The sequence below is a fragment of the Schistocerca piceifrons genome, chromosome 2 (genome assembly GCF_021461385.2).
Source record: "Schistocerca piceifrons isolate TAMUIC-IGC-003096 chromosome 2, iqSchPice1.1, whole genome shotgun sequence".
NCBI classification, from domain to species: domain Eukaryota; kingdom Metazoa; phylum Arthropoda; class Insecta; order Orthoptera; family Acrididae; genus Schistocerca; species Schistocerca piceifrons.
In genome coordinates, this window is record NC_060139.1 from 945,342,008 (window position 1) to 945,351,901 (window position 9,894).

The 9,894-nt window shown below is 43.8% G+C and overlaps 1 pseudogene; it reads left to right on the top strand.

Annotated features, from left to right (window-relative positions):
* The first annotated feature begins 8,329 nt into the window (after positions 1-8,329).
* Positions 8,330-8,447, top strand: LOC124778083 (annotated as a pseudogene).
* The last annotated feature ends 1,447 nt before the right edge of the window (positions 8,448-9,894 follow it).

A 9,894-nucleotide genomic window follows, 5' to 3' on the forward strand; every position in this document is an offset into this window, starting at 1 on the left:
TCATTAACAAAGTAATGATGAAAGTGATAAATATCTTGATCCATCCATGCCTGATGAGAATTTGGTGATACAAAAGCACATTGCTGAGGTATCGTTCCTTGACTTTCAGTTATTCGCTACGACATTACCAAAACCGATCTGCAAAAGCTCGAACAGAGTGTAGTGGCTCGCGTGAGTATGAAGGAAACTACTGCGAAAAGAGAACATGTACTTGACGCCCTGACAGCTGCAGTATCGCGTTTGAGCTCTTGTACCATCGCAGCTGACGGCGTGCGACAGCGAAGCTAAAAGAGTATTTAATGTAAGACATATAGCACAATATTCTTCAGTATTTCGTCATATCTGTGTTTTGTGCATGCGGTTAGCATATGGTTATTTTACTGCAGTTCACTGTCAAATCGGAAATGCCAGTATCCACGAACTGAAAACCGTTGACACCAAGCTGGAACGCTACAAGCTTAAGACATGTTCCTCCACCGATTCGTTTCTTCACGGAACGACGCAAATGACGCATGCGAGAAATTGTATCACTTAAGAGCAGTACCAGAAAGAATGGATCTGAGGGGAAATTATACTGAGTTTCTAGGTGTGCGTTCTGTGTGAATAGCTGGTTGAAGAAATTAAATCGCAAATGTGTGCACAGTGGTAGAAAAACGAGACATTTGAGGAAAATCCTTCTTAATTCGCACATATGCACATAAACACAGGCACACGCACATACACACATACACACACCTTCGTTTAATTTTCACGCACTATCTTTTCCGAAATCAGCTAGCTTGCATATCGTTTCTGAAGAAGCTAAACTCTGTTGGCGCGACCTAAATCTTTGCTTTAATCATGCTGGGATTGCATAAGAAAGTGAATAGATTATTGCTATTGATTTATAAATCACTGTTAGCCATAATTTGAAATACGAAACTATTTTACAAATTGTGCAACACATATCGAGATTATCAGATCATCGCAATAAATGCATCTACAACGATACCCGCAGTAACTCAGCCAATCATAAGAGCACTTCTCACTTTCATAAAATACTGTCTAAAGCTGTTACATGTTAGTCGTGTAGGAGGGATGTGGTAATTAGTGAAGGAGTTCTAGAAATGACTTCGTTTCTTCATTCTTCAGCCCCCATGTCCCTACATACATTCGTACGCTCACCAGTACAACACGTAAATACACCGAAATTCAAGTGTGTGTAAATATGTTGCGTATAACCGTATGTGTCATTGAAGATATAACATATTGGTACCTGGAGATGGGTTGCTAAACCTGAAATGCTGCGAGTGATTTATAGATAATATTCTAAATTTTAAACATAGTTTTCTTTTCCGTGTCAGACACAACATTTTTCTCCGAGACTTTATGGATTCCCAAAGATCCAGAGGAAAGACTTTCCTATGCGATCAATAGCGAGTAACAATGACACTCAAAATTGCGCCTGCAGCAAATACTTAATCCCGTTATTGAGCCTTCGGATGGGAAAATGTGCTCATCGCATACGCAACTCTGAAGATTTTATTCGCCAACTTGAATCACTGGACCTAAACAGTTCTGATTTATTAGGCAGTTTCGATGTGGTGTCGTTACTCGCGGAGGTTCCCCTTGTAGAACACTCTCTCTTAGCGGAAAAAGTTTTGTCATGGAGGTTTCAGCTTTTTTCAAACAAGTTACGACTTCCCTATACTTTTTATTTAATAACAGATAGTTTGAAAACTGACTGTGGGTAGTCCCTTGGCGCCCTTGGTTGCCAATTTCTTTATGGAGGACTCTGAGGAAAGGCTCTGGAGTGTGCTAGTTTGAAGCCCACAGTATTTTAAAGATATGTTGATAGCAGTTTGTAGTGTGGCCCTATGGTGAAGATAAATTAGGAGAATTTTGAACCATCTGAATTCCATTCATGGACAAATACAATTTACAACGGAACTCAAAAAGCAGGGATGTCATCCATTTTTGCATGTATTGGTTCGGCGCGAAAATGATGGTACTTCGGCTCATGCAGTATATCGGAAGCCAATGCATGTGGATTTATATTTACGTGCAAATAGCTGTCATCATCTTTCCTAGACGTTGAGTGTTCTTAGAAATTTGGTTCACAGAGCACACATCAGTCTAATGGAGGAGCTCCTACATTTAGAGTTTTTCAAGCCAACGGATATTCTACACAGCAGGTACGCCATGCCAGGTGAAACCAAAGGTAGGCATAAGGAACGGAGAAGATGATGTAGGAAGATTTAAATCCATGGCTGTCCTGCCATACGTGGGAAGCTTATCGTGAAAAAAAAAAAGGACGGATTCCCAGGAAACACAAATTAAAAATGATGTTTTGCAGTCCACCTAAGACAGTAGCACTCTTGGGTTCTGTTACGGATGATTTGATGTGCCGGAAGTTGGCGTTTACAAGATATCTTCTGAGTGTGGCGTTCATTCACTGGACAGACAACTCGTACAGTCTAAGAAAGAGGCACGGGGTGTCGTACATGCACCAGGCTCTGACATCCCCATTGGTTCGCGTGTGGTACAGCACTGCATTGACACTGGTTGCTCTACAATGTACGAAAATGTCGAAATTCTAGCATGTTCTTTTGGGATTCGGTGGTGAAAGAAGCTGCTGACGTCCGTTTGGCGAAGATTTGAGTTAAGACATATAGCGGTTTCAGCTTGGACAAGTCATGGAATCTGGCGCTTTCTTTAATGAAATCGCAAATACATCGTCACATTGCAGCTCATGGTGACACATCAACTTCCCAGCGTGTATCGAGCGCGTAACTACTGATTCATTTCATGCATATGTGTACTTCTTTGTCGCCGATCAACGTCTCTGGCGATTTTGTTATCAGCGCCCGCATGCGCAGTGCCACGGTCCGCGAGTGTCAAAGGAGGGAGTGAGTGCTATGTGGTCAGTCTTTTGGCTCACTCTGTAGATGGCCGAACAGTACACAGCCGAAATGTTAGAAGAAGTGGAAAGTATGCGGCTGCACGCCCGAAATTTAATGGAGCACAACACATTATTGTTCGCACTGCTATCCTCTGCACGTCAAAGAATGTATGTGAAAATTGCCAGGTTGCGCAAGACTATTGATACCAGATGAACAATAGAACTCCCAATAACCCAGTGGACGAGCTGAGTCTCAGATACGAAAACAAAAAGGGCAGAGCATGTCCCACATGACAATCTCTACTTAATGACTTCGGTGTTCTAACGAACACCTTATTTCAATTTTCGTCTAGATCACATCTTTAACGACAACCTCTACCTACACTACTGGCCATTAAAATTGTTACACCAAGAAGAAATGCAGATGATAAACGGGTATTCATTGGAGAATGTGCTGGTCAGGGCAGCAGTCGAACATTTTCTGTATCCAGAAAGGCCCGTACAGGACCTGGACCATGCGGTCGTGCATTATCCTGCTGAAATGTAGGGTTTTGCAGGGATCTAATGAAGGGTAGAGCCACGGGTCGTAACACATCTGAAATGTAACGTCCACTGCTCAAAGTGCCGACAACGCGAACAAGAGGTGACCGAGACGTGTAACCAATGGCACCCCATACCGTCACGCCGGGTGATACGCCAATATGGCAATAATGAATACATGCTTCCAATGTGCGTTAACCGCGATGTCACCAAACACGGATGCGACCATCATGATGCTGTAAACAGAACCTGGATTCATCCGAAAAAATTACGTTTTGCCATTCGTGCACCCAGGTTCGTCGTTGAGTACACCATCGCAGGCGTTGCTGTCTGTGATGCAGCGTCAAGGGTAACCGCAGCCATGGTCTCCGAGCTGATAGTCCATGCTGCTGCAAACGTCGTCGAACTGTTCGTGCAGATGGTTGTTGTCTTGCAAACATCCCCATCTGTTGATTCAGGGGTAGAGATGTGGCTGCTCGATCCGTTACAGCCATGCGGATAAGGTGCCTGTCATCTCGACTGCTAGTGATACGAGGCCATTGGGATCCAGCACGGCGTTCCGTATTACCCTCCTGAACCCACCAATTCCATATTCTGCTAACAGTCATTGGATCTCGACCAACGCGAGCAGCAATGTCGCGATACGATAAACCGCAATCGCGGTAGGCTACAATCCGACCTTTATCAAAGTCGGCAACGTGATGGCACGCATTTCTCCTCCTTACACGAGGCATCACAACAACGTTTGACCAGGAAAAGCTGGTCACCTGATGTCTGTGTGTGAGAAATCGGTTGGAAACTTTCCTCTTGTCAGCTCGCCGTAGGTGTCGCCACTGGCGCCAACCTTGTGTGAATGCTCTGAAAAGCTAATCATTTGCATATCACTGCATCTTCTTCCTGCCGGCTAAATTTCGCGTCTGTAGCACGTCATCGTCGTGGTGTAGCAATTTTAATGGCCAGTAGTGTAAATAAAAAAGTTAAGATGCAATCTAGAAAGAAACTAGAATAAATTGCACAAATGTGGTCGACCACTTTACAGTTATGATTTCGATAGAAAATAATTGTTGAGGAATGAGGAAGGATAGACAATGTTATATACGATTAGTTGTCGATTACTACACAATATACAGTAGCTCTTAGTCAGAGAATATACTGCAGTATCAAAGAGCGGAGAATGTTTGTGTATTTAAAAACACGTTTATTTTGTGACTCAATACTTTTTTTCTACGCTAAAAGTAATAATTCTTTCACTTAATATTGCCAATACTGACTGTAATAAGCTGTAAAAATAATTAACTATCCGCTTTCACATTAATTTCCTTTTAAACCCGTATCTCAATCGGTACAAAAAGACCTCTTACAGAATCAAATTGTTGTCCGTTGGTCTGTCTCCCTGTCTGTCTGCCCGACTTTTAAGACTCCTTTTCAGGGACAGTTAGAGGTATCAAACTGAAATTTGGTGCTGTAAAAAAAATTAATTTTGTAAGTCTGTCCAATCAAAAGATACGAACATTTATGTCATAAATGTCGATACTCGCGAACTCACTCATGAAAACCTATAGGCCTCTTCTACTGGGCTACAATCATGAAATTTGTGAAAAACCAATATTTCACATTACATGAAAAGGTAAAACCCTAAAATTCTTACTTGTACTTACGTCACAAAAAAAATTTTTTTTTGCCATCTGTTGCCCGTCTGTCCGTCTATTAAGACCCGCTGTTCTCAGGAATGGGTAAAGGTATCAAGTTTGAACTTACGTCAAATAATGCGGTTTACTATCCCTTGGCGCTGTCAAAACTTTAAGGTTCTAAACCAATACAGTCAAAAGATACGCCCATTTATGTCAATCGCAAATTCACTCACCAGCACCTATTGACGGACTATCTATATTCATAATTAAGTTTCTACGGAACCCCTAGAGTGTAGACCCTACTCGCACTCGTCCGGTATTTTTTTCCATTCTTTCAGGCCTTTATTAACACCGCCTACCAGTAAATGGTTGTTCAGAAACACACAGTCGCAAGGTTGGCGTTGTTTGGCATTTCCTTTTATATGCCTCTGAAACTCGCCGAAGTGAGAGTTGGAACAGCCAGGTGTCATTCTCGGAAGGACCGAGATCGGTTTCTGGTTTCCTAAGGATTGCAGTTTGGTGCTTGACGTTGATTAACGCAGGAGGAATTTCCTGTTAAAAACGGTGTGGCCAGTTTTCTGCTTGACGCCGACGCTGGTGCAGACGAAATAAGAACCGGATTATAAAAACTGGATAAGCTATCTCACGTACATTCTGGGAAGACGGTGCACTTAGCGGAAGTAAGCAGCCGCGACGAAGTGATTCGACTACGCGAAATGCAGGAAGTGGAGATGCTGCCTGCCTCTGAGATGTTGTCGAAGGATGACTGGTCCAACGAGGCGGTCACCAATAATATCCGGCCAGACCAGGCTGAACTAGTGCTGGTGGATCGCTGCCAGCATACCATGGGGATTCTGCGTAGGCGGCAGGTGGATACTGTGAAGGATTAACATACTGCCCCTAGTAAAAGAAACTATTCTGTGAAGAGGACGGATGACGGAAATCCCAGCACCGTGGCGGCCAATGCAACGAACCAGCGACAAAACCGTCACCGTGGAGGTAATACTGTAGATAATAAGGCCATTAAGCTTTGTCCACTGAGGTGACAAAAGCCTTAGGATTGCGATATGCGCATATACAGGTGACGGTAGTATCGCTTACACAAGGTATAAAAGGGCAGTACATTGGCGGAGCTGTCATTTTGTACTCAGGTGATTCATGCGAAAAGATTTCCGATGTCATTATGCACGCACAACGGGAATCGACAGACTTTGGACGCGGAATGGTACAAGTTGGAGCTAGACACATGGGACATTCTACTGCCATAATCGTTAGGGTATTCAGTATTTCGAAATCCACAGTGTCAACAGAGCGCCGAGAACACCAAATTTCAGGCAGTACCTCTCACCACGGACAACGCAGTGCCTGACGGACTTCACTTAACAAAGCAAGAGCATATGCACTATCAGACCAATTGTGTGATTGGATTGAAGAGTTCCTAGATAACAGAACGCAGCATGTCATTCTCAATGGAGAGAAGTCTTCCGAAGTAAGAGTGATTTGAGGTGTGCCGCAGGGGAGTGTCGTAGGACCGTTGTTATTCACAATATACATAAATGACCTTGTGGATGACATCGGAAGTTCACTGAGGCTTTTTGCAGATGATGCTGTGGTATATCGAGAGGTTGTAACAATGGAAAATTGTACTGAAATGCAGGAGGATCCGCAGCGAATTGACGCATGGTGCAGGGAATGGCAATTGAATCCGAATGTAGACAAGTGTAATGTGCTGCAAATAAATAGAAAGAAAGATCCTTTATCATTTAGCTACAATATAGCAGGTCAGCAACTGGAAGCAGTTAATTCTATAAATTATCTGGGAGTACGCATTAGGAGTGATTTAAAATGGAATGATCATATAAAGTTGATCGCCGGTAAAGCAGATGCCAGACTGGGATTCATTGGAAGAATGCTAAGGAAATGCAATCCGCAAACAAAGGAAGTAGGTTACAGTACGCTTGTTCGCCCACTGCTTGAATACTGCTCAGCAGTGTGGGATCCGTACCAGATAGGGCTGATAGAAGAGATAGAGAAGATCCAAAGGAGAGCAGCGCGCTTCGTTACAGGATCATTTAGTAATCGCGAAAGCGTTACGAAGATGATAGATAAACTCCAGCGGAAGACTCTGCAGGAGAGACGCTCAGTAGCTCGGTACGGGCTTTTGTTAAAGTTTCGAGAACATACCGTCACCGAGGAGTCAAGCAGTATATTGCTCCCTCCTACGTATATCTCGCGAAGAGACCATGAGGATAAAATCAGAGAGATTAGAGCCCACACAGAGGCATACCGACAATCTTTCTTTCCACGAACAATACGAGACTGGAATAGAAGGGAGAACCGATAGAGGTACTCAAGGTACCCTCCACCACACACCGCTTGCGCAGTATGGATGTAGATGTAGATGTAGACTAGCGACTTTTGGATAGAGTTGTCAGCGTTAACAGACAAGCAACACTGCGTGAAGTAACCGCAGCAATCAGTGTGGGACGTACGACGAACGTATCCGTTCGGACAGTGCAGCGAAATGTGATGTTAACGGGCTATGGCAGCAGACGATCGACTCGAGTGCCTTTGCTAACAGCACAGTATAGTCTGCAGCGCCTCTCTGTGCGCTCGTGACCCCTTCGGTTGGACCCTTGATGACTGGAAAACCGTGGCCTGGTCAGATTTCTGTTGGTAGGGTTCGAGTGCGGCGCAGACCCCACGAAACCATGGACCCAAGTTGTCAACAAGGCACTGTGCAAGCTGCTGGTGGCTCCACAATTATCTGGATCCTTTAGTCCAGCTGAACATATCATTGACTGAAAATAGTTATGTTCGCTACTTGTTTCAAAACAGCGATGGAATTTTTGTGGATGACAGTGTACTATGTCTTCAGGCTACAATTGTTAGCGACTGGTTTGAAGAACATTCTGGACAATTCGAGGGAATTATTTGGCCACCCACCGAACAATTATGGGACGTAATCGAGAGGTTAGTTTGTGTACAAAATCCTGCACCCGCAGCTCTTTCGCAGCTACGGTCAGTTGCAGAAGCAGCATGGCTCACTATTTGTACAGGGGACTTTAATGTGATGAGTCCATGCCACGTCGAGTTGGCTGCACTACGCCAGGCAAAGGAGGTCCGACACGATAATACGAATTATGCCATCACTTTTGTCACCTCAGTGTAAGTCATATGGGAGTGTCTGTGGAGACTTCCACCCTGCCACGCTGGCAGCCCATCTGCCTAGTGCTGTTACCGGGGTCAGTGTATACATCTTTTATCTCTATCTTCAGCCAACGGCCTTGCCGCAGTGGTAACACCGGTTCCCGTCATATCGCCGAAGTTAAGCGCTGTCGGGCTGGGCTAGCACTTGGATGGGTGACCATCAGGTCTGCCGAGCGCTGTTGGCAAGCGGGGTGCACTCAGCCCTTGTGAGGCAAACTGAGGAGCTACTTGTTTGAGAAGTAGCTGCTCCGGTCTCGTAAACTGACTTACGACTGGGGGAGCAGTGTGCTGACCACATGCCCCTCCATATCTGCATCCAGTGATTCCTGTGGGCTGAGGGTGACACAGCGGCCGTCGGTACTGTTGGGCCTTCCAAGGCCTGTTCGGACGGAGTAAAAAATCTCCATCTTCAAGTGCGCCTACCTCCATTGGAACACATTTCCGGCCATATGTCCGTACGGTCTCTTTTGTTAGCTATCCTCTCACGCATCGCTCCGTGCTGTTTGTTCCCACATAGCAAACCCACGCTGTAACTCACACCTTTACGACTTTTCCGTTTGCAAACATTTATATAAGTTCTCAATACCTGGAACTGGCGAAAATGCACTATGATTTAATATAGGTTAAAAATCGTAACGGATCTTTTTAACTTGTCCTAATAAACCCCTAGGTCGTGCAGTAGGTGCTGGATAATTAATTGTTTAAATACTAACACTGATCACAGAGCAACCATTTGCGAGCTACAAAAATAAAAGCGTGAAATAATGAGTTAAATTGTCCCCAGCCTGCTGGCTGAAAGAATGATAATAATTTATCATCACTCTACTAACTGTAACGTTTTTAGCCAACTAACAAAGCTGGTAAGACTACTGAAACAATGAAAGAAAAACCTTTCTAGAAGATATAATTTCATACGCATTTAAAAATTATACACTTTTGTATGAGTTGAAACCAATTTTGGAGACCTTTTTACCAGTCTGATGTTGGTACCCACCAGATTATTCCACGTTTCTGTCCGTCAAATAATAGTTCTTTGAAGTGCTGTGTGGTAGCCGACAGTATCGTGCTGAAGAATGGCGCGACGCTTTCTGTATTCCCTGATTTCACCGATGACACGTGATAGACAAATAGTTGTACAATATTCAACATTAATCGTCCTCACAGTAATGATCGTGATATGTCTAATGTAACCAAAGAAACAAGCGACCACGTTTTTGGAAGTGCTTAAAAAATCTTTTGATGATTTCTGTGCATAATGGAACTTGGGTACGATTGAGTGGTACTTAATTTCCAGCTCATACGAACATACTCATAATAAGTCACAGCTGCAAAATACTAACACGAATTCTTTACAGACGAATGGAAAAACTAGTAGAAGCCAACCTCGGAGAAGATCAGTTTGGATTCCGTAGAAACACTGGAACACGTGAGGCAATACTGACCTTACGATTTATCTTAGAAGAAAGATTAAGGAAAGGCAAAACTACGGTTCTAGCATTTGTAAACTTAGAGAAAGCTTTTGACAATGTTGACTGGAATACTCTCTTTCAAATTCTAAAGGTGGCAGGGGTAAAATACAGGGGGCGAAAGGCTATTTACAATTTGTACAGAAACCAGATGGCAGTTATAAGA